The following is a 25,029-nucleotide window of genomic DNA, read 5'->3' on the forward strand; positions in this document are numbered from 1 at the left end:
CTCCCGAGCTCTTGATGTCCTTTAAGGGAAGCTGCCAAATGATATTTTGAAAAGGGGGAAAAAAAAAAGAAAGATTTGGGTTGGGGCTGGTGACCAAGAAGCATTTAACAGCTCTGCCTTCACAAAGCAAGGCAGCTTGGTTGCAGAGGGAAAGTGACAGCACAGAATTGCTGCCAAATATAATCCCTTTGTCCTGGGGTCACTTACCATTTGGATTTCTGTCGATACGAATCTTCCTGGATATTGCCAGCACCTCTGGAACCGGCCACAGATTCCCGTGGGTTCTGCTACTGAGTATTTTAGGCGGGGGTAGGTGGGATTTGCCCTTCTTGCTTGCTCCTCTGCAGCCAGTATAAACTCACACGTGTGGCTAGTTCTTCCTTAGACATGGAAGAGCTGCTTGTAAACGACATTATTATTTTTGGCAGGGGAAGTCATTTTTGCAGTGTTTCTCAGCAGATCGGAGGTTGATTACATCCTGTTCAAAGATTCTTGAGTTGCTTTCACAAACACGGGTCTTGCGCAAGTTGAAATTGCTGAAACCAGCTGTACGCACTGGACTTTTCTCCGTACCTTTAACATTTTTCTTTCCTTTTTGTTAATGACTGGAAACAGACGAACTTGAGGAGAGATTTCTCCAAAGATTATTATAGTTTAACTGTAAGTGATGTTTGAGAACAGTAGATTGTGGCAGAACCACAAAAGCTGTCTGTCTCAGGGATCCAAACTAAAAGTATAAACGTGAGGACAAAAACAATACCAGTATATATATATGACTCTAGTCTATTTTCTAAAATACTGGTTAATCCAGGCAAATCATATCAATAATACTTTGAAATGCCACTCTAGTTAACTAGCAAATTGCAATAATTAGATCATTAACGCAGTCTTTTTAAAATTGTTGGCAAAAATCTGTGAACTATTACCAAACACTCACAAAAGTCAAGAGAAAAATTTATAGGTCGTATCTGTAAAATGTGTGTGTTTTTCCAAGATTGAATTAAAATAATTTTTGCACAAGAAAATGAAATGTGAATTTAAAATTTCTCTTGTTGAGAATAATGTGTCTATACTTCACACATGATTTGAACTCCCTTATTATTTAGGTTTTCAATCTTATAATAGAGCATGAGAGGGAGAAAAAAAAGAAAGAAAAATTGAATGTGATTTTTCCTTTCCTGATGACAAAGCATAACATGCAAAATGATTCATAAACAAGTGTAAGAAAATAATAAAATGATTTGTAATACTGACCAAGGAGATGTCCTTTGGATAAATCAGATAGCGGGAAAAGCAATCGGCTTAGGAGATATAGGTAAGATGACTATAGTTATGCAGTGGGTTCTCTCAAATTGTGAATGTTCTGTAATACAAAAAAAGTGGCAGAGAAGGAGAAAACATGGTTCTATTCCAATAATAATACTTCATTATTATTAAAATAATTATAATACTAAAACATGGGTGTTTTTATCAAATTATTCCTTTTCATGTCTAGGTTATTTACACTGACAACACATTAAATTAACAGCACATTGAAGCTTACCCTTCATGCATCTCTAAATAGGCTATTTTACCTTGCTTAAAAATACTAATACTCTGTAACTTTGAGAGAGAGAGAGAGGCAATAAACTATGCCTTCTTTTTTTAAACCCGCAGAGACAAGTTGTCATAACTTTGGCTAAAGTGGAACAGGCCTACAAAAGGATGGCTTTAAGACACTTAATTAAACACTACATACCAACCAGTTTTTTGAAAGGAACAGCACAGCAGGAGTCTGGGAAATTCTCAATAAGTAAAAGGTTATTATAAATTATGTCACTAGTATTTGTGACCAGACGCAATGCATATATGACATCATTGGCTGTTTTCTCAGTTGCTTACTGCCAAGTACATTTCAAGTGTACATTTCTCATGAGACATGCCTACTCCTGTTTTTCTTTAGCGAGCAAATTTGAAGGTGTAATATAAGTAATAAAGAAAGATTTATTACTATTTTTATATATAGTATGTAAATATATATGGAAAAAATTGACAAATAGTTAAACCACTTGACCTTTTGACTACACCTTCTTAAGCACTTAGTGGTATGTGCAGAAAATCTTGGGAAGGTCATATTTTGAGAAGAGAATTAGGAGTATTGACAGTCTTATGTGAAAAATAAAAAGACTTGGATGCTCTATGCTATAGTTAGCTGAGATATGAAGTAAATTCATGGTAACCAAGAATGATAAAGAAGTCAAAATTTATCTAAAAACATACAGCACAGATTTGAGGTTCACATGTATACGACAGGGCCAGTCAGAATAGCTCCTGGGCCAGGACAGTTGCACTCCAATGATCAGGAAGAGCAAATGCTTTTAGGAGCTTTGATGGAAAACAACTTACCTGAATATGTAAAGGGGAGTTGGTATGAAAGAAAGAGTAGAGGTTTACTTTTCCAGAGGTATGAAAGATTTTGACCCACAAGAAAGGTCATTAAGTTTCAAGGAAATGAGAGCATTACTTTTTAAAAATCCCTTTGGGAACTTTAAATAAAATAAAATTTTCTCAGATGGTTAGTCTCAGACTGACTGGTCTCAGACAAACCACTGATGATTTCAAGAACCTTAAAAGTGACAGAAGACATGAGACCAAGGAAGAGATTTGAATACCAGAGAGGCGATACAGTTTCTCGGAGGTTAATCAATGGTAGGTGAAGTTTCCCTAGAATCCAGATCATTTGGTTTTCTGATCAAAACTAATCTGCTCTTGCTGCACTTCTTTCTTTCTTTCTTTCTTTCTTTCTTTCTTTCTTTCTTTCTTTCTTTCTTTCTTTCTTTCTTTCTTCTTTCTTTCTTTCTTCTTTCTTTCCTTTCTTTCTTTCTTTCTTCCTTTCTTTCTTTCTTTCTTTCTTTCTTTCTTTCTTTCTCTCTCTCTTCCTTTCTTCCTTTCTTCTTTCTTTCTTTCTTTCTTCTTTCTTCTTTCTTTCTTCTTCTTTCTTCTTTCTTTCTTCTTTCTTTCTTTCGATTTTATTGACTTATTCTTGAGAGACACATAGAAAGAAGCAGAGACACAGGCAGAGGGAGAAGCAGATTCCCTGCGGGGAGCTTGATGTAGGACTCCATCCCAGGACCCTTGGGATCACTACCTGAGCCAAAGACAGATATTCAATCACTAAGCCACCCAGGTGCCCTGCTGCATTTCTTTCTTAATCTTAAAATTATACAGTATTTTCAAATGTAATGGAAAGATACTGGAAGAATTCTGTGATAGAGGAAAATCTTAAAGGTAGTTTTAAGGTATATAAAGTAGCAAGAAGGGAATAAATTCCTGTGGCACTTTAGTGCCAGTGAGGAGAAAAGGGGCTTTTCCTATCCCATCGACTTCTTCCCATGCTTCTCACCCCTACCTGCACATGAGAATCACTTGGGATGAGATATGTCTCCACTACACCTCTGATGAACTACATATGCTCATGGGGTCCAGGCAAAAGTAGTTTACTTTTTAAATCTACCCCATGAAATGTAAATACACAGCCAAGGTTAAGAACCACTTCCTTTTGGCAATAAAAAAGTGGTAACCACTTCAATTTATTTCAACAGGGGGAGTTAACAGAACCACAACTGAAGATTAAAAATGAGCTCTTTCCCAAAGAGATTATGTCTTTGAAAGTTTTATTGATGTAATCTTGGCTGACAAGGAGTTCCTCTTTAGAAGTTTAAGCACATTTAAAAAGAAGTTTTCTAAAAAAAAAAAAAAAAAAAAAAAAAAAAGTTTTCTCTATGCCAAAGGATTGATATGGATCTATTTGACATTTCTCATATTACTTTAGCCTGAAATATATGCATGCTAGCCACAATTATTGAAAGATAAAGAATATATGTATATGCTACATTATGGTTTTGAACTACAGATGTTAAATGAAATTTTATATTGTTTTAGCAAATATCAAATAGCCATCTTGAAAGGGTTTGTTAATTTTGGATAGCAACAGTTTTCTAAGGAATAGGCAAATCATTGCCTTTTTTTAAAAAAAATATTTTATTTTATTTATTCATAAGAGGCACAGAGAGAGAGAGAGGCAAAGACACAGGCACAGGCAGAGAAGCAGGCTCCATGCAGGGAGCCCGATGTGGGACTCGATCCCAGGACTCCAGGATCATGCCCCAGGCTGAAGGCAGCACTAAACCTCTGGGCCACCCGGGCTGCCTGCCTTTTGCCCCTCTAAAATGGCAAGTCCTTTAGAAAGAGGGTGCATGACTTTATGCAGGAGATATATTAATTTATCACACATCAAAGTACATGTATAAGAAACTAACACTGGCCAAAAATATGATGATATGTAGAGCCATAGACTTTTTCTATTTAAGTGGAAAATGAAGACTGGGTTGTCCAAACCCTGCAAGGAATGAGTCTAGGCTAAATGCAGGTAAATAAAATTTAAAACTTTTAGTTTTCAGCCCAGGATAAAGAAGACAATTCAAGGTAGTGGATGGAAGCAGCAATCAGAGTTCTGACTGCTGTGGGTAGGTGGAATCAGACAACCTGAATTTCATTCTGGCTCTTCAATATACTCATGGCTGTGTGACCCTGAACAGGTAACATCATCTTTGTGACCTCCATTTTCTTCTCTGTAAGTTGTGAACAATAACAGCAGAAACTACAGTGAAGGGATTAAGTAACAAAATGCAAACAAGGAGTTTAACATAGTGACCAATAAATGGTGGTACCATCCTTGTACGCAATATTAAAATCAAATTGGTCTCTTGAGGAAGTCTCTGAAACTAGAAACTCCAAATAGAAGAGTGATCACATTTCAAAAAGAGTATAGATGAAATCTTTTTTTAAAAAGGATTGTATTTATTTATTTGAGAGAAAGTGAGCACACACAGGAACGGCAGTGGGGGTGCGGGGGTGGGGGGCCAGGGCAGACTTCCCACTGAACAGAGAGCCCACACCGGGCCTGGTCCCAGGACCCTGAGATCATGACCTGAGCCAAAGGCAGACACTTAACCACTTAACCCACTGAGCCCTTCAAGTGCCTCTAGATGAATTCTTAAATGCCTGCCTTTCAACCCAGTTTCTAAAATCAACCAAGCACTAATACTGAGCCTTTGGGAGGCACTAAATGAATATACTCTTTGACTGTTGATTATGAGCATTGAATTCCTCTCTTACTCCAAATCATACCATGAAGGTGAGCCTGGAAACTGTCCGTTTATATCAAGAATAAATAAATACAGATATATACTCACTCATGAATATTAAGAGACATACAAAATCAATTTCAAAAATGAACCAGTATCATAAATAGAAAAGGGTACCAGTTAAGACATTTCTTGAATCATTGTCTGAGTAAAGGTGTGCTTTAGATAGAAATAGAAGAATCCACTGAATAGTTACTCTATTCAGAGTAATGCATTATGTTCTAATTAATAATAATATATAGTAGTAATTATAAGTCTAGTCCTTTAGTCTATTCAGCAGCTTGCCCCTGGAGAGAAAAAAAAAATGTGATCATATATGATCATATATATCAACTGCAAGCTATTCTTGAATTTCATTTAAAGAAATATAATTTTACAAACAATTTCTAAATCCTACCTAGTTTTACTGCTGTTTTACCCATATAGATAAAATACATGCTATGAGATAAAAAGTCTTTTTCGGGAGGGGAAGTAAAGCCTTGAATTCTAGACTCAGACAAATCTATTAACTCCCAACTATGCATCTTAATGCCATGCTGAGCACGTTTCCTAGTAACTATCTTGACATATGTTGAGCTCTATTATTTCCCAAGCATGCTTTTAAGCAAGTCACATATATTAATTTATTAATTCTGACAAATGCTCTGTAAGATAAGCAGCCATTTTACAGAGTGATACATAGAAAGGTTAAGTACTATGCCCAAGGTCACACAGCAAGTAAATAGAAGAGGCAGGATTTGAAGCCTGTGCTTAGCTTCTGTGTTACAACTGTCTCGCAATTGTTTCCTGGCCTTTTACAAATGGAAACAAATAAATTAATGTATGAAAAAAAGTAATGTCGAAAATTATTCAGTATAGTGTCTGGTAAAAAAAACAAGCAATGTTATTCTTCTCAGATTACTGTTCATTTAGTTTAACCTGTTGAATGAGTAAGCTAGTCATTTAAAATAGTGCTTCTGAATAAGAAACAATAATAAGAACCAATATTTATTTAATATTTAATATTATTTATTAATGTTAAATATTTATATTTAACATTCCTGAAAAAGAAATAATATTGATTGTTCTTTGTAAGCTAACATTTATAATGCTGACTGGATGTTTTTCAGACATAGAGGTTAAATTATTATTTTGTGACTATATTCCATCCTCTTCTTCTCTCTGTTCATTACACTGTGTTTCAATAAAAACGTGTAAAAATTTTGACATCCTTTCCCCATTCTTCACTGTTATGTCACAAAGATGAGTTAGACAAAAAGTATAAAATGAGATAAGAATCATGAAAGTTAGTATTGCATTCAGAGGCCCATCTCACATACCTGTTAAATTGTATTGAAATTCCAATTTCATAAAACTAAAATGAAGAACAGGAACTCCACTTGACATTCAGCTTACATTTTAAATTGTGCTTATAAGCATGGGACCTTCAGAAATTTAGCATACAACATTGCAGAATTATGTATTAGTTTTATGAAAATTATAATTAAATATATTTTAACTATGGCAATACAAATTGTACAGGAGTTAGCCACTTATTTATTTATTTTATTTTTGTGAAGAGCATGCAATGAAAACTTACCTCTTTTCTCCTCTTTTTATCATGCATATGCAGAGGAATAAAGGTCAAATCCACTCTCTACCACTTATTTTGTTCTATCACACATGCAAAATCATTTATCTTATTGTTTCCCCAGAGATGATTTTGCTACTATTAATTTAAATATTCTTTTGCCTTAGATAGATAAATATCTACTGTGATGCACGTAGGAGAGAGAAAAAGCAAATAAGATCAGAGGCAGGCAAAAAGTGGGGCTCCTGCTGACCCCATAATTATATAAGTCCTAATAGGTCATGTTTTTAATTTTTTTTTAACTATCAATAGTCAACAACCATATCAGGAGTAAACAGCCATGATAATTCATTAAACTAAACTTTCTGAGCAATTCAGAGTGTGGAAAAACAAAAACAAAAACAAAAACATACCAACACCAAAATTTTCATTATTAAGAAACTAAATTTAAGTAACATTATATACTTAACTTAAATTCAGTCCCTGGATCCCAAAGCCAAAATTGAGGCCCATGTTTTCTTGGGAACACAGATGAAATAAGTAATATAGAGAATGTATGTCCCAAAGCTCTTTTTTTCCCTTCAATCATCTATTTGAGTATATTAAGATAATGTCTAGACATCATGAAGACAACCTTTGCTGCTTCATGGTAATTGCTTGGTTTAGGATGAAGACTAAAGCAGAGTGGGAAGACAGAAGAAGTTCCTTGATACTTTGATTCCCTGGTTACAGCACCAAAACCTGTCCCACTTACTAAATCCAGGGGGTGGGGAGTGGGGGAATGAAAGATTCTCTCTCTCTCTTTCTCTCTCTCTCTCTCTCTCTCTCTCTCGTCTTAACAATTTTAACCTTTTTCTTTTAAAATAAGATATTAGATGCATCTATGCAATTTGCCTGACCAAAAGGCCCCAGGCTTTTGTGTTTTTCTCAAAATAAATAAAGTGTTTTTCTCAAAATAAATGGCAAGTCTGTCACCAGAGGTAAAGTCTCAGCAACACAATGAAACTGAGACCACAGCTTGTCTTGGCTGGGCCCAGAGGTCAGAGAGCCCTAGGACCCCTAGGCCAGCAGTCTCTGCAGAGGAAAGTTTTCTCAGCATAGGATCCCAGTAGGGTTACTGCTATGAGTTGAGGAAAGTTGAAGCTACAGCTCCCCTTGGATGGTATATTATTATTCTTAAGATTTGGTTAGGCCCCTCCCGTGTGGTAGATGAGATGGGGCCCAGGATTGAAATTGCTGCTAGGTGGGCCAGAGGTAGCTCCCAAAGGGCATGATGATGTCTACACACCCAGTCAAGGATTCAAAGGAACGCTTCTCTTCTTGAGTATTTTCTTGATCTTACTAGGAGTCTTACCCGCTGATCTTTAGAAAGTTTTTTGTTTCCAACTGTCTCTGGCTCAATTACATATCAGTTTTCAAAAACAAAACACAGATTGAATCCATGTTCTTTAAAAGACTGCATGCATGTCAAAAGAGAGTATTTGCTAATCAAAGCACCTAGGACTGGAGAGATTTAAGAAAAATTGGTAACATTGTCTTAAAATGTCAGTTTTCTATGTCAATTTTTTTTCTTTCCAAGAAAGTATGTGTAATCATTTTTAATTATTTTGCCAATTTGTGTTGAAGAACTGAACATAGTAGAAATTGTATATAAAATGATACATACACCTTAATGGAGGTTCCACAGTGCTAATATAAGTGGGGCATTAGAAATATAACTCAAACAATACCTACACCAAATAAAAGTACAGTAGGATAAAGAGAGAAAAAGAAGGAAAGCATTTTTTGATAGGGTGGTTGGAGGAAATGACCTTGAACAGAAAATTAAATATGGTGTAGACACAAGTCATATGAATGATTAGGGGGAAGATTTTCAAGAGAGGGAAGAAACAGCAAGTATAGACTCACTGAAGTAGGAGCATGCTTGATCTGTTCTACAAACACAGTAAGGAGCCCAGTGAGGCTGCATAAAAAATAGGAATGGTAAAAAAAAAAAAAAAAAAAATTACATCAGAGATATAGCTAGCAGCCAATTTATTAGGTCTTTGAAGCCCACGATTGAGAAGACTCAGTTGTGGGACTTTAGTTCTGAGGGTACTAGGAATCCATTGGAGGATTATGGACTGAGAAATGAAATATATTAATTTACATTGTTTAAAGTTAATTCTGACTGCAGTAGATAGGGTAAACTGTAGAAAGGCAAGCAAAAGGAAAAAATGCAGGGGTACCTGGATGGCTCAGTTTGTTGGACATCTGACTCTTGGTCTCAGCTCAGGTCTCAATCTCAGGGTTGTGAGTTCAGGCCCTGCATTGGGCTCCACACTAGGCTTGGAGCCTCCTTAAAAATAAAATTCAGATGATAGTAATAGACACCTTGCAGGTCAAATGTCTATACAATTCATGAGGACATTCTTGAGAATAAAAAGGAGAACTGTTAATAATTACACTGGATCAACAGCAAAGAGCTGGGAATGTCCCAGGCAAACTGAAACATATGCTTGCCCTAACTAAAAGACTATTTTCAAGAATAAATGAGACTGAGTAGGTGTTCAAGGAAAAGCAGCTAAAAGTAATAGTTACCAAGTCTTTCACCAAATAAGATGTATAATATATTAATGGGCTATAGACTAAAAATAATTTGATGAATGAACAAACTAGGGACACTACAAAAAACCTAGGTAAATTGATTCTTGGAGCTTTTAATAAAACAATCTGCCTTGGAAATATCTAGGCACTTTTTATGGTATACAGTATTGCTCAAAGTCATTTGTCCATAGATTTTATTTTTTCAAGGGATAATATCTTGTGACTTCAGCCTTCTGTAGAATGATGTTCTAGGAGAAAGTGGTCATTCAGGGATGGAGTAGAAGGGATGATGAATGCGATTTCAAGATTTGATCCAGAAATTTTAATGAGATTGCTGGGTAGATAACTCGATGGTATGAAAAACTGCAAACCACAATTTAGAAGCAGTGTCACACTGATTTAGCTGTTACCAAAATGTCAAGGTTGCTCTGATCTCCTAGAGATACAAATAAGTCTTTTCCATTTCCCATAAAAATCTAGTATTTGCTTTGTGCTTGTGGTTCTTCGGACTTCAGTTTATGCCTGGGAATTTTTAAAAGTAAAAGTTGCTTGAGGCCTTTTCTTTTTCCTGGAATAGGACTTGGAATCAGTCAAAGATACTGAATTGCCATTGATATAGAGGTCAAAAACTTGCATGTAAAATCTAAATCTAAATCTAAAGTATGTAAAGTATGATGGCAAGATGAGCTCAGAAGTAAAAGAAGTATGGGCAGCCCAGGTAGCTCTGCAGTTTAGCACCGCCTTCAGCCCAGGGAGTGATCCTGGAGACCCAGGATCCAATCCCACATCAGGCTCCCTGCATGGAGCCTGCTTCTCCCTCTTCCTGTGTCTCTGCCTCTCTCTCTCTCTCTCTCTCTCTCTCTGTGTGTGTGTGTATGTGTATGTGTGTCTCTCATTAATAAATAAATAAAATCTTAAAAAAAAAAGAAATAAAGAAATTAAAGAAGTACCTAACTTTGTCAGATACCCAAGCAGAAATTTGTCCTGGGCTCTAGGGTGGAGTTATTACTTGCAGCTGATTTCCCATATACTCTGATGGGAGTTGTACAGATGAACCAGCAACTAGAAGCCTTGGAAACTGTCACCAACTTCTATCAACTGGCTTACAAATAATTCATAAATTTTAAAAAGCTGCTTAAAGGGTTTCTCTTTAAATCTCTTTTTCTTCCTAGTATTTCCTTGGGAGTGGAGGGCAATTGTCCTCTATGTTCCTATAACTACTAATAACAATAGTTGCTAACACAAAGCAATTTCTATGTGGCAGGCACTTTTCTCACTGTGTTTACTTGTATTCACTCATTACATCTTGACAATAACCTTATGAGCTAGACCCTATCACCACCTCATTTTCTGATAAGGAAAAAGAGATGGGGAGGAACTAATGAAATTTGCCCAAGGTCACACAGCTAATAAATAGTAAATAGTAGAGCTGGACAAATATGGGTCCAGAGTCAATATTATCCATTCCACTGTGGGCAAGTGCATAAAGGAGCATAATAAAGAAAGGTAACTTCTTGTATCTAGTAATACTACTTTTAGTCTTTATAATCTTGCAAAACATAATTGCTATTCCAACTGACATCCCTTGGAGTCTCTGAAGACCTGCAGTTACTATATTTCCCTCAAACTTTCTCTATGGCTCCAGTTTCTTCAGTGGAGTCTCTTATGACATGTGTATGAATTCCAGCTTACAATAATGCCTAAAAACTCTTCTTTAAATGTGCACTAGTTTCTTTCTATTTTCTAATTTACTTAGTTTATGTGTCAAGGGGATTGATAACTACAACTCACCCAACAAATATGTTGCAAATAATTTTAAGAGCTCCATGTGCAGGATCTTGAGACCTATCCCTATCAAATTTCATCTGTTAAGGTCTTTGTGGATCCTAAATGTCATCCAGCCTGTTTTTATTCTTCAACTTTGATATCTTTTGTGAGAGTGGCTTTTATGTCTTTATCTGATACTCTGACAAAGTATTTGACCAAAGCCAAGGACAGTGCCATGCAGCACACCACTCACTTTCTATCCATCCTGAGTCAGCAGTCTTTGAGCACAATTGTTTAGTAAGGATTTCACCTAATTGCATTATCAATCAGTCTGTATTTCTCCATTTGGTTCAAAGCACTTTTGTGTAGTTATGTAAAATATCATGATGAAAGTCAGAAATCATGTGCCAGCTAGTTTAAAATCCCTAAATGTTATAAGGTTAGGCTGACTTGGCTTTGAACATTGAAACTATATTGGCTCATTTGCAATCTAATGGCCGCTCTTCCAATCTCCAGATTTCCTCAGTCCACTGATTGGTTCACGATTTTCTTTTGAAAAGTTTTCATGCATTGGTATGTAATTTACTTATGCAAAGCATCTGAACGAATTTGGAGCAACCAGGTGCTATCTTACCATCACTTTTACCTTTGATTCTAGTTTCCCATTACTAATGTTTACTGTCCACACTCCTATCCATACATCCAACTGTCTATTTGACCCATGTCTGCAGATCCCTTGACTCACACTTAATGTTTTCTTTTTTTTTTAAGATTGTATTTATTTATTCATGAGAGACACACACAGATAGAGGCAGAGACACAGGCAGAATGAGATGCAGGCTCCTCGCAGGGAGCCTGATGTGGGACTCTATCCCTGGACCCTGGTATCACACCGTGAGCGGAAGGCAGACACTCAGCCACTAAGCCACCCAGGCATACCCACACTTAATGTTTTCAAAGTTAAACGCATTATTTTTATTATCCACCCGACTGATCTTTGTGGTTTATCTGACTCTTTGATTAACCTTAAACCAAAAAGTCAGCTTAGACTACTTTCCTTGACTTACTGTCCCCCTACCACAACAAATCAGTCCTTAAATCCTGTAGTTCATGTCTCCTAAATGTCTCTTATATCTATAGCCAGTGCCTTTTATAGTTACTACATGAGTTACCTCAGTAGCATGCTAAGAGATGCCCTTCCTCCAGCCTGGCCACTCCCAATATCCTCCACTTAGTTGCCAACATGATCTTGCGAAAACACAATTTTAATCAGCATCCTTATATGTAAAAAAAAAATCTTTTAATGAATCCTCATAACTTCCAGGATAAAATTTATTAGGTTAGTGCCAAAGATCCTTGAAATTGTAGGCTTGCCTATGTCTCTAAGCCTGTCCTCTATCTCCCAAAAAATGTTCTTTGTCTCAGCTTTACCAAACTACTGCTGATTCATTGAAACAGTCAAAAGGGCTCTGATCTCTATTTTCTTAATTGTTCATACCTTCTTTCTTTAGTGTTTATCTTTTCACTTAACAAACCCTGCCCTTGCTTTAAGACTCAAAATAAGAACCATTCTCTCTGTAATGCCCTTCCCCAATCATATTCTGATCTGTATTCTCCTGTTGCAGGGCTCCTACTGAGCCCTGCAAAGATCTCCATGATCCTACTTAGTACTGTCAACGTGTATTTTTCTGCCTCCTCATTAGACTCTAAGCAACTCGGGGGCATGTACTTATCTTACTCATCTTTGTATATGAAGGGCTTGGCACAGTGTCTGACATACAGTGGGTGTAGTCCATAAATGCTTATTGAATAATGAAGCAAATGAGCCAAAATAATTCTCATCGAATGGAGAACTAGAAGAAAATGTTCTGTAAGGAGTTATGTGTTTCTTTAGTCTTCCACATGCCCCAAGCAAGAGGCCTGTCCCTTCCTCATTTAGTTTTAAATTGTTAATTTTAAGAATCCTATTGGTTCTTTACATCATAAGGTCCACCCGACTAATAAACAGATTTTAATAACGTTACTCATTACACGTTGAAGGCTTTGGTGGTTGATTAGCTCCAAAATATAGTCCATTTATTGTAGGTTATCCAAACTCACCAACTGCAAAAGCTATCAACCTCACCAGCCTCAATATGAGAGAACTTACACGGAGAAGAGGGTGATTAAAATATTTCTCTTTTAAATGAATACTCTTTTCATTATTTTATATTCCAATACCCACAAATATTCTGAGAATAACTTTTTAAAAATGAAGTGTCAGTTAATCTGGCTATGAGGGCAAAAATAACATATGATGATAGTGAGAACTTTCCATTAGCATTTTTAGCAACATTATCCAGATCTTGATACAACTGTTTGAAGTACTTGCCATAGAGCAATATTTTCTATCTTTAGATGGTTCTGAAATCCTTTTGTGTATTACTTTTGGAAATGGATTTTAATCTGACAACACCAGACACCACTTGAGTAGTGCCTCCATTTGGATCTGGAAACTGATCTCAGTTTACCAGTGTATACAAGTAGATATTCCAAGTATACCTAGTCAAATCATCTATTTAGACCAATATGGATATACCATTTAGATAACATCAAAAACTGAGATAACAGCTAAAATTTGACTCAGGTGTCGTATTCTTCCATTTATTAGAGTCAAAGTACCTCCTGCCAATGAGGAAAATGTGGTAATGAGTAAGGTATAAGTGCCTGAACATAGCTCCTGAATGGGTCTGCTTTATTTTTTTTTTAAGGGTAAAATGATATCATTTGAGAGCCAAATAATTTCTGGCATCTAATAATTGAATAACTACTGACAGTCCTTTATGACAAAGGCTAAGTCTATCCAAAAAGGAGGTAAATCTTTAAATAGGCATCAATTTCAATGTTTGGAGACTAGGAACAGAACTACTACACTCAAAATCCCAAGTCCTGTCTTTAAGGTCCAATAGTTAGCAAGTCACTAATCTTTTTCCAGACCTTTGTTTTCTCTGTGGGATGAAGAAGTTGGACTTCATAACCACTGGAATGCCATTGTGCTGTAATGTTCATCGTCAAAAGTGTATGTAACAGTAGAGAAATAGACTTTTAGAGAGGCTTTCATGATACATGTTGATTTTTTACTCACTAACTGATACATCCATAATTTGATCCTAAACTCACTCTTTGTTTCTTGGTATGGCTTTTCATTTTACATGAATTGTCCTAGTCATTATCATCTGATGAAAAATAAGAAGGCATAAGTGTAAAAGAAGTAAAAATATGCTTTAAGAATTTGTCCTGACTTAGACCCTTCTCTTTTGTCCTATATATTTAAAAGATGATTTATCATTTGCAACAACATGGAAGGACCTTGAGGGTATTAGGTTTAGTAAAATAAATCAGATAGATAATGACAAATACTGTGTGATTTCGCTTATATGTGTTATTTGAAGGACAAAACAAACAAAACGACACCCCCCAAAAGAAGATGATTTACTTTCAGACATAAATAATAATAAAAATTATTATGACTACCACTTGTTGAGCTACTACATTGAAAGTAGACAAGCCAGAATTTGAACATATGTCTACCTGACATTAAAATCTATGCTCTTTCCATATGTCTTGTGATCTGAATAACCATCATTCAAAATGGCAGCTTTTGTTATCATGAACACTGAAGAAATCATGTCTATGAACAATCATAAAATTGTGTATCAACTGATGTATAACTTTTCAGCTTTATTTAGTATAGTACTTATGTAAAAAGTAAACAGTACAAAGTTGATAAATCTAGTATCAAAATTCATCTCGTAGTATGACTTTTCAGTTCACTTTTAGCTTTACCTCCTCCTTTGTAAATGAATGATAATAATAATGATTTCACTTCATTTGAGGGTGTGTGGACAAATGAAAAAATGAATGAGAAAGCTTAAAAATATGATACATGACAAAGAGTTTTTTGTTCCCCAGACCCCATATTTTCCTAAGATCATCAGACAGAAGGACAGAAGCACTTGCTTCTGATCCCAGCTCTGCCAATGGCCAACACAAATTACACTCATGAATGAATGACATGAGCTTTTCTGAACATCAGCCAAAGGAAAGGTGGAACTAAATAATCTCTAGGTCCCATTTGGCGTTACATAATTGTAATTTATTTAGTCTCAGAAACAATTTCTCATGCCTGTGCTTCCTCTTTGGAACCTGGAGCTTATTTTTAGTGTTTGCACTAAAAATGTTTTTCAAAAAAGCTATTGGATTCAGGACAAAAATGTCCAGGTACCTGAAAGAAATTACAAGTTAAATGGATGAGTCACCAAAAGGCAGTGGGACAGCCAGACCTGTCAGACCTGTTATTCGAATTTGGGCCAAATGATTCAAGTATTTGATTGTAGTGATTGCAGAAGCCTGCAGAGGGGAGATGGCACACACATTTGGATGGATCAGACCTGATCTGAAGTTTCGCAGAGCTACAAAAAGGGAAAAAGTATCAAGTGTGTTAAAGGAAAAAAAAAGCAGCTTGGGAGAGAGAAAATGAAGAAGATGGAAATCTCATCACAAAGAGAACATAGCTACTGACTGGTTGTCCATTGGCATACATAATATGGGAAAGACTGCTGGATTATAATGGAGGGAGAACTGGGATCTAGTTCTCTAGTTCTGTGATCTTGGTAAATCCATTCTCATTTTCTGGACCTAAGCTTCTTTAGGTTAGACTAAGGGCTTGACTTGGATGATTACCTAAGGTCCCTCACAACTGTTAAGTTGTATGCACAGGAGAAACACAGATAATGTTATGAAATACCCTTTATATATATGTGGAGAGAATCTATTCTGTGTTGGTTTGCCTTTTGGCCTCATAACTTCAAAACAGTAATTTTGGGGGCTTGTTACTTTCACATTCTTATTTGAAGAAGTAGAACTTCTTGTTATTTTCACATTCTTATTTGAAGAAGTAGAACTATGGTAGGAAGTAGAGTGAATGGCAGAGTTTTCAAGCCCAGATTTGAGAAAATATTGTTTGCCAATCTCTCATTGTTACTGATTTCTAGATATTCTTATTCTGTGTCTAGTATAATACATGTTTCTAACATGATTTTCCTCTTTGCCATATGTTCCAACTAGATGTCAATCATCATAAAGGTTTACTGTACTTTATAATTTTTGCTTCTTTTCAGTGATATTATTAATACTTATGTTCAATATATTTGCCAAATTGAGATCATATGTCTTTCATTTTGAGTTTTATCCTTGGACATCCCTGGCTACCTGAATAGGTAATTCCGAATCTATGATTCTACCTCACACCCCACAAATCATCTCAAAATATTACATTACATTCAACTTTGCACCTTCAGGATATACCTAGAATTTTTCATAATGAAGATTCATTAAGTACCTAAAAGATACACATCTTTGTTTCCTCAACACTTATTATTGAAACAGTAGGTATCTAGGAGGTTATAATCAGTCTTGAATAAATTAATGTATTTATATTTATAAAAAGAAGCAAAGTAAATGCATTCCATATATGAGAGGAAGCTTTAGAAAAACAAACAATTAGAAGATATGAAAGGAATAAATGAAGATCTGAAAACTTATTATTCTGTGCTTATTACTTTCTGAAATACTAAAGTTTCTGTTTAGAGCCCACATCAATAAGCAAAGGTTAAAATAATAACAAAAATCTCTCTCTCCATGCTTTCCAATGAGCCACATGTTTTAAAGTCAAGCACAGTGCATCTGCCCTCATAAATATGTGATTGCACATTCCAAGTGATTGATGATATTTAAATGATGCATATTTTTCTTGGGTACAAGTAAAATATCCACACTTTCCCTAGTTTCTTGGTGAAAAAAAAAACATATACATAATTAATGTCATCAAATGGGTCTCATGAATGTGTCTTGATAGGTAAGGGGAAAAATATTTTTGTGTGTATTTGTTTTTAACACAGATTTAGTGGTACAATGTAAAACGTTAGAAATGTATCATCATGTCCCCCCTTTTCCCACCCTGACAACAACCATTCTACTCTCTTTCCCTTTTTTTAACACCTTTTTAAAATATGACCCTTCCTTCTCTCCCCAGTTTCTGCTAAGTGCCTTTGTACTCTATGTTACCATCAATTCAGCTTTCTTTTCCAATTTTTGTTGAGAAGTGATCGACATACCTCACTGTATGAATTTAAGGCATACAGCATGATGGCTTGAGTTCCATATATTGTGAAATGAGCACCACAGTAGGTTCAGCTTACATCCAACATCTCATATGGATATACTAAAAACAAAGAAAGAATAAAATACAAAAGAAAAAAATTCTCCTTGTGATGAGAATTCTCAGGATTTTACTCTCTTGACAACTTCCCGTGTACCATAGAGCAGTGTCAGCTGTAGTCACCGTGCTGTACATCACATCCCCAGTACTCATGCATCTTATAACAGAAAGTTTGTACCTTTGGATCACCTTCTTCCAGTTCCCCATCCCCACCCTGTGCCTCTGGTAACCACAAGTCTGATCTCTTTTTCTGTGTTTGGGTTTGGGGGTTTTGTTTTATGTTGTGATTGTTTGGGTTTTTGTATTCCACGTGTAAGGGATGTCATGCAGCTTTTGTCATTCTGTGTCTGGCTTATTTCACTTAGCATGATGTTCTCCAGTTTCATCCATGCTGTTGCAAACTAATTCTGGAGATAGACAGTGGTGATGGTTGCATAATAACACTGCTGAACTACACACTTCAAAATGGTTAAGAGAGTAAGTTGTATGTTAAGTATGTTTTACTGTAACAAGTAGATTTTTAAAAGAAGTGTATCCTCCTGTGAAGGTGAGTGAGTTCCTTCATTTCACATTGGGCTGTAAAAATCTGAGGATGGGCTTTTTAATAAAGTGATACTGTATTGGCTCCTTGAGGACTGCAAGAAGTGTTTTATTGGCTAAAGTTTTGGGATTGCTTCTAGGGGAAAATTCTGCCAACAAACCTGATCCTTTTCCTGCTCAGAGACCAACCCCACAGAGGAAGGGTGTCAGGAAGCCACTTAATGGCTCTTGTTAGAGCGGAAGCCTGAGAGTTAAGTGCTGTGACGGTCTCAAGGGGGAAAACGGAATCTGTATGCTCTTTGGCCTTCCAGACTCTTCTATCCTCTCTCTTTCTCCAACCTAAGCGTTTTAAACCCAAAGTGAAACTGAGTCTCCCTCCCGCTTCCCCTTCCAGCAATGTGCCACTGTCCCCTTACTACCAGAGAGTAGACAAAGCTGCTCTGGCACCTCAAGGGACTAAAGCTGAATGTCAGAAAAGCAAGAAGAAACTTCTAGGTTAGTGACAAGGAGTAGAACCATGGCCCTGGGAAGGAAAGTTCCTCCTACTTTCCTCTGCCTTGTACTTCGCCTTATGAAGAGCCCAGCTTCCATTCTGCACTTGGTCTATATGCCGAGTTGTCCTTAACACAATGCTTTGGCATGTATATTTCTTTTTGATTTAAAGGGCTTCTGTACTCCCATTTATGCACAGCAAAATCGGGGTGGGGGGATTATACCTTTATTTTACAGATGGTGAAACTGAGCAGATAGATCTGATTTCAAATTCGGTTTCTGCTATAAATGACTGGCAGTGTGTCACCGTAGCCTCAGTGTCCTATCTGTAAAACAGGGACAATGATAACCTCCTGGGTTGATGCAACAGCTTCATGAGATGTTTGCAAAGCACTCAGGACACCGAGTAAGCACTCCATCAATGAGAGGTGCCGTCCATACAGTATGATTATTTCCACAGTTATGATTATCTTGTGGGATTCTGGCACAGATCTTCCATTCCCAAACCCACCATTCTTTTTTCTATCACAGAGCATGAGACTCACCCAGCATTGCAATCGACCTTGGCGTAGATAGAAGTCTCCATCAGAGAACACTGTGTGTCCTCTCTCTGCTCTCACTGAAAGATTATAATGAGTAATTCATGAAGATGTGAGAGTAAGATATGAGCCCAGTCCTGAAAAACCTCAGTCAAGGAGAAAAATCAAATCATACTTCATACTAAGATGGCACAGAGAAAGAACTCCTGTGAATTTAAGTCACCTTTTGGTCTGGAGGAACACGAAATATGAATGAAGAGATTAATAGCTTAGTGCAAAATGCTTGGGTTTCTTTTCCTCCCTCCCCCCACCCCACCCCTTTTGGTTACTTCACTTAAAAAGAAAAGCAGTTGCTTTTGCTCAAAAGTACACTGTCATCTGAGACTTCCCTTTTGACAGTTAAAAAGGAACATGCTTATTCTTTCCACGTGCTGAGCAGCTCTAAACAATCCCACAAAACAAAACAAAACAAAACAAAACAAAACACAAAAAACTGGAGAGAGAGTAAGCAGTTTATGAATTGTGTTTCAAGAGAATTTGCCTGCATATCTATGAAAGGAGCCAGCAACAGTCAACCCTAAGAGCATATTAATGGGCCTGAATTTCCTAAAGTCTATCTCACGGCAGTTCCCTGGCATTTAGAGTCTTTTGCCAGCTTTCTCAGTGAACTTGGTGGGGCCGGGGGGCGGGGGGGGGAGGATTATGGACAAAAAAAGCCTTCACTTTCTTTTAGTCTATTTATTTCCATCCACAGAAGGTGTCCCCCTTGTGGTGACAGCAAAGGCTAGTCTGACATTTCATCTAATCTTGTGGTATTTCACACATGTACAAAGACCTTTAGTTTTCTGTCTATTCACCCTTTAATAGCACGTGCCTCTAAGTGGGTAAACGTTTATTCAAATACTCATTCCTATCTGAAGGTTAATGCTAAACTCAAAGCCAGATATGCAGTCTGCTGGCTTTCATCTCTTTAACTGCTTGCTGTTATTATTTTAAAGTTCTCCTTCCCTGGGACTGGGTGTATTGTTTTTCCATGAAGTAGTATCAGAGATTAAGATGGTGTTATCTGTCCATTAACAATTTACTTACTGGAGCATGAAAAAGTGCTTAAGCACAAGTGTCTGTGTCGATGCCATGGCTGACCATTAAGCTGTCTCAGTTATGCAACCTGTGCTGCCTTCCTAGCAGCAATGGGAAAACCAGTCTGAGTCAGCAGGCACCGCAATGGGCTCCTTTCATTCCTGTTCCTCCCTCCTTGGAGTCAGAGTAAACACCAAAGTAGTGAGAGTTGGCAGTTTTGCTTATTTTAAAGGAAGTATCTCAGTTGAACTGGTGCTTGTCTATTTTGAGTTGTGAGTTGCAATAAACTTTTCCCCCCTCAGTTTACTGTGTCAGTATATCCAATTATCTTTGCCAAAACCTCAGGAATGATAAAGGCTTATATGCTGCTGTATTCAAGCAAAATAAAAGGTGATTAGGAGCTTGGAGATATTAGTTTTAGAAAGGAAATCCAAACTAGACTTACATCATTTGGAAAATCAAAAAAGAGAGGAATGTGAAATGTTCTTCTCAATCAGCTATCTTCTATATCTAAAGGAATTTCTAAAATACCTAGGGAAAATGTATGTTATGGATCTAAAGTGTTGAAAATTGCTGAATATTAAGGAGAAAATCTGAGTAATGATATATCGGTGTTTAGAGATATGGATCTCTACATCTTACATATTTCATTTCTAATGCCACCTTCTCAAAGAAGCCTGACGGAATGTATTTTTCACCTCTGGCGACTGGAAAGCCCGGCATGTTTCCTACATACAAGGCATGGTGTAGATGGAATAACTGGGGGAAAAATGAAGTATGTATTTCAACAATATTTGGTGTATTTATGCCATATTTTTCTCAAAAAAGATATATGGAACAATATTATATACAATAGATTAGGATGATAATAATAGGAAACCTCACTAATATGGTGTTCTTGAACATATTTTCCCAGTTTCTACATATTCTTTCTAACTTCTCTTCATTGATATGTTATATTCTGTGTTTTATAAAAATGTTACGATTCTCAGAATTTTTAAAACATGGAATGACTCATAGAATACTTTATGGAGTATGAGAATTATTTGTTGGAAAGAGAGATATACATCTTATTGTCTGAGAGTAGAATTATGTTTCAAGGCACGTAATCTGATTAAGCATCCGGACTCAGGCACCTGCTGAAATAAATTCCATCATATTTGATACTCACACTGAAGCAGAGGATTTCGATACTGTTTTTCACATTCTATATTATTCCTCCTACATCATGAGTGTATTTTTCTGGCAGACATTGTTTGAGTAAATTTGTTGATCATTTGTTTAACAATTTGTAGCATAACCAATTCTATTGCTTTGTATCATTAGCCTGTCAAAGTGGAGAAGGTAAAGCACACATAGAGCAATCCAAAGCAATGGTTGATTGGTTCATTACCATTAACATTTGTGAAGAAAATGAATTGATAAAATATAACTGTGCCTTTGCCAGTGATCAAGCTCTTCATTTTTCTGTGCCATTTGGCACAGTCTAACAAATAAAAAAAGTGTTTTGATCATGCCCTGTAATCTCAGGACAATCTGCCAGTGAGTTCATAGTGAATCCTGGGATCCTTATGAAACTCTTATAAGGCAAAATACCCACTGTTCAAAGCGCTAAATTGTTCGCCTGGGGAATCCTGTACTTAAGACACTGCATATTTAAAGAGTTACAATGTAAATGACCAGTAAGGCAAAACATCTGGAAAGAATGTCAGTGGCAAACAGATGAAGGAGCGGTGGATGCTTACATTTATTTGAGAAGGCATAAAAGCTTCCTTCCTGTATGGAAAGGTCCATCATCCAAAAATTGAGGGTTATGTTTAGAGTGTAACAATAGCACCCCACCAGAGATTTTACAGTATGGAAGAGCTCCAAACAACATAAAGAAATTTCCAGTAATTTGAGAGATACAGCAAGGAGCTATGTGCTTCCTTGCAAAGAAGTGTGTTTCTTAAGGGTGATTAAAAGTGTTCAAAGAGTGCCAGACAATTAATTTTCAGATGTGCTAGGGAAGGACATCTAGCCTTTAAGGGCATTTTCAACTCAAATAATTTAAAATGATCTGCTTAGCTGGCTGGTAAAAAGTTATCCAAAAAAATGGAAGATTCAGAAGATAAATTCAGCTTCACACATAACAGGTGAAAACAGATACTAATTGAAGGAATAAAAAAGAATTATTCCTAAGGGGCCTGAGTATGAAATCTGCCATCTCCCATGAGGGAGAATGGTGGGTTGGCCAAGAAAGAGGATCTCAAATCATATTATTGCTGTTATATAATTTGCACAGTTAAGGGAAGCACAAAGTAGGTTCTCAATTATTTTTTGTGTTCATTTAGGCATGCAGTCTTTTATTGGGCACTTCACATAGGCCTGGCAATGTGCTAGGTGCACGTACTTTGCACAAAGGACTAAGCTAGATGCTGGGAACACTAGATTGAACATTCTTTGCCTTCGATGAGCCTATATTGCAGTTGAAGAGCGAGGTATTAAACACAAATTACATTTTTAACTCATTACAGTTATGGTAAGTGTATTTCTAGAAGTAGAAGGTGTATAGCAGGGAATCTGATTTGGTCCAAGTAATCAGGGAAAGTTTTCTTATGGAAATGACATTTTCCCTAATGAGCTGACTGATGAGAAAATAGCAACCAAACTTTAAAATGCTTATAGATAGAATATAGCAGTTCTATACCAACAGAGTAAAAATGCATAAATATGGACAATGGAAAAGCACGTGGCACTATAGAAAGTCGCTTTAAATATATATAATACACTCATATGCTATTTATATTATATCATCATCATGTTTATGATAAAAGCACATGTCCTGCAGGTAAAAAATTACATTTAGCAAAATATGGGCTAAATATTAGTGAAGTGATCTTAAAGAGTTCTTCCACCTCTAAGACCATGTTATCTATGAGACAAACAAAAATGCAGCCAATTAGGAAAAATACAGAAAATGTTTGACTGTGAATCATTAGCATTAACACTAAAGTAAAAGATGCAGTGCTGAGGCATATTTAGATTTTATGTCATCCTCCACAGTGTTGATCACTTAACAGGATTTCAACAAATAATTATTTAGCAATTATTTCTTTCGCTAATATTTGAATTAATTGTTCAGAAGAAACAAATTTTCTCTTTTCTGAAAGATAATGTTTTGTTAGTTTAATTAATTATTAATCCCTCTAAAAGTAATTATTTTACAATATGGATGATTTTTCATGACTAGTATTGGTTCTCCAAGCATGAATTGTTGATCTTGCTCCATTGATCAAACATCTGCTCCTACCTTCTACACATCTTCTTCTTATCCCATGAAAGTGCACTTTCCACCAACTTCCTTCGTATCTCGGATGTTCGCATTTAGATCACATCCACCAATGATGCTATTTATAGAACAGCATTTATTTATCAAATTATTCATTCAACAAATGTTGAATGCCTGACATGCTCAGATCATATATGAAATTTTCTGCATCATATGTTTTGAGCATCACTAGAAAGGTACTGTATTTAAGATATCTTCTCTCTTTTGCTAGAAATTCCAGCATTGGTAGAATCACCTTCTATTAACTACCTTTAATACAATAAATATCCACTACAGGGACCTAATTTAGAAGAGGGTTATCCATGGAAGTCATCTGAATGCACTTCCAAAGGAAAAGCTTTAACATTAATTTGACTAATGGCGGCATGATTGGAATAATTATATTTTCTTCCAGATTGAGAGTTTATAAGGGATAATTTTATTTGGATGCACGATAATGATGCATTTGGGGGTTTTTTAAGTGTACTTACATAATGTTATTTATACCTACTTTTTACAATGAAATCTTAAGAAAATGATGGCTGGGGTTAGCATTCTTGGTACAGGTTTTTATAAGTTAGGATTAAATTCAGCTGTAAATGACAGAAACCTGAAATAAACATTTCTTTTTTTTTTTTTTTTTGAAATAAACATTTCTTAAATAAACAGTGATCTGTCCTTCTCTGATGAACATAGTCTGGCAATAAGCAAGCAGTTCAGGGCTCATACAGTGGCTTTATGGTCGTTAGAACTCCTCTCTATCTTGAAGCTTTGCCAGCCTTCATGTGCTGTCTCATGGCCCATGGTGGCTGTTCAAATTCCAGTCAGTGGAAAGGAGAAAGAGGAAGAGAAAGGAACAAAGGGAGCATGACAGCTTTCTAAAAAGAAGGTTTCCTGGAAGTTGTCATGTAACAATTCTGTTCATCTCATCAGGCGGAACTTAGTCATGTGACCAGCCTTCCTGCAAAGTCATCTTTATTCTAAGCAGTTAAAATTGAGGAGTGTGTTGCTAAAAGAATATTGGACTAGACAATTAGCTCTCTTGTATTTTTTTCCCTTTGTTCTGTTTTGGTTTTGTTTCACGTCGCTATTCCCTTGCGGAGGTTAGGATCATACTTTCTCCCATTTCTAAATGCTGAAGTCCTCCACATACTTCCTCAAGCTGCTTATAAAGTTCATGGTTATCTCACCCTTGAGATATACTACGCCCACCCCCCCCCATTCACTACCATGGGTTGTCTTTTTTTTTTTTTTTTAATTTATGAGAGTCTCAGAGAGAGGCAGAGACATAGGTAGAGGGAGAAGTAGGCCCCATACAGGGAGCCTGATGTGGGACTTGATCCCAGGATCCCGGGACCATGACGCTCAACCACTGAGCTCCCGAGGTATACCACATCCTTGGCTTATTAGATTATAAATTTCCGGATGTGACAACTGTTTCTTCTTTTACTTTTAATCAACCAGAGACTTCATCCATCCACTGGATATGTATTTACCATATACATATTTGCATGTATAGATATACATATATAGATGTATCTCAATATATATTCTGAGTGATTGTGTATTTTAAATTTAGATTTTAAAATATAAAAATATACAAGTAAATAGATTAATTTCATAGTAACAGTGCAAAACTACTTGACTGATCAATTTATCTTTTTTATTTATCATAATCAGCACTTTATTTCATCTAGTAA

At 36.3% G+C, this 25,029-nt stretch overlaps 1 protein-coding gene and 1 long non-coding RNA gene across 11 annotated transcripts in view; one reads left to right on the plus strand and one right to left on the minus strand.

The window, feature by feature from the left end:
* LOC140601465 (uncharacterized) overlaps positions 1–22,954 on the minus strand; it is a 48,095-nt gene extending 25,141 nt beyond the window's left edge. For all 5 annotated transcript variants that reach the window (XR_012004472.1, XR_012004470.1, XR_012004469.1 and 2 more), the window contains exon 1: positions 208–22,954. This is a non-coding gene — a long non-coding RNA (uncharacterized lncRNA). The remainder of the gene's footprint in view (positions 1–207) is intronic.
* Positions 1–25,029, plus strand: part of SLC8A1 (solute carrier family 8 member A1) — a 377,788-nt gene that overhangs the window by 475 nt on the left and 352,284 nt on the right. The window lies entirely within an intron of this gene.

Source organism: Canis lupus, chromosome 12, assembly GCF_048164855.1.
Source record: "Canis lupus baileyi chromosome 12, mCanLup2.hap1, whole genome shotgun sequence".
NCBI classification, from domain to species: Eukaryota; Metazoa; Chordata; class Mammalia; order Carnivora; family Canidae; genus Canis; species Canis lupus.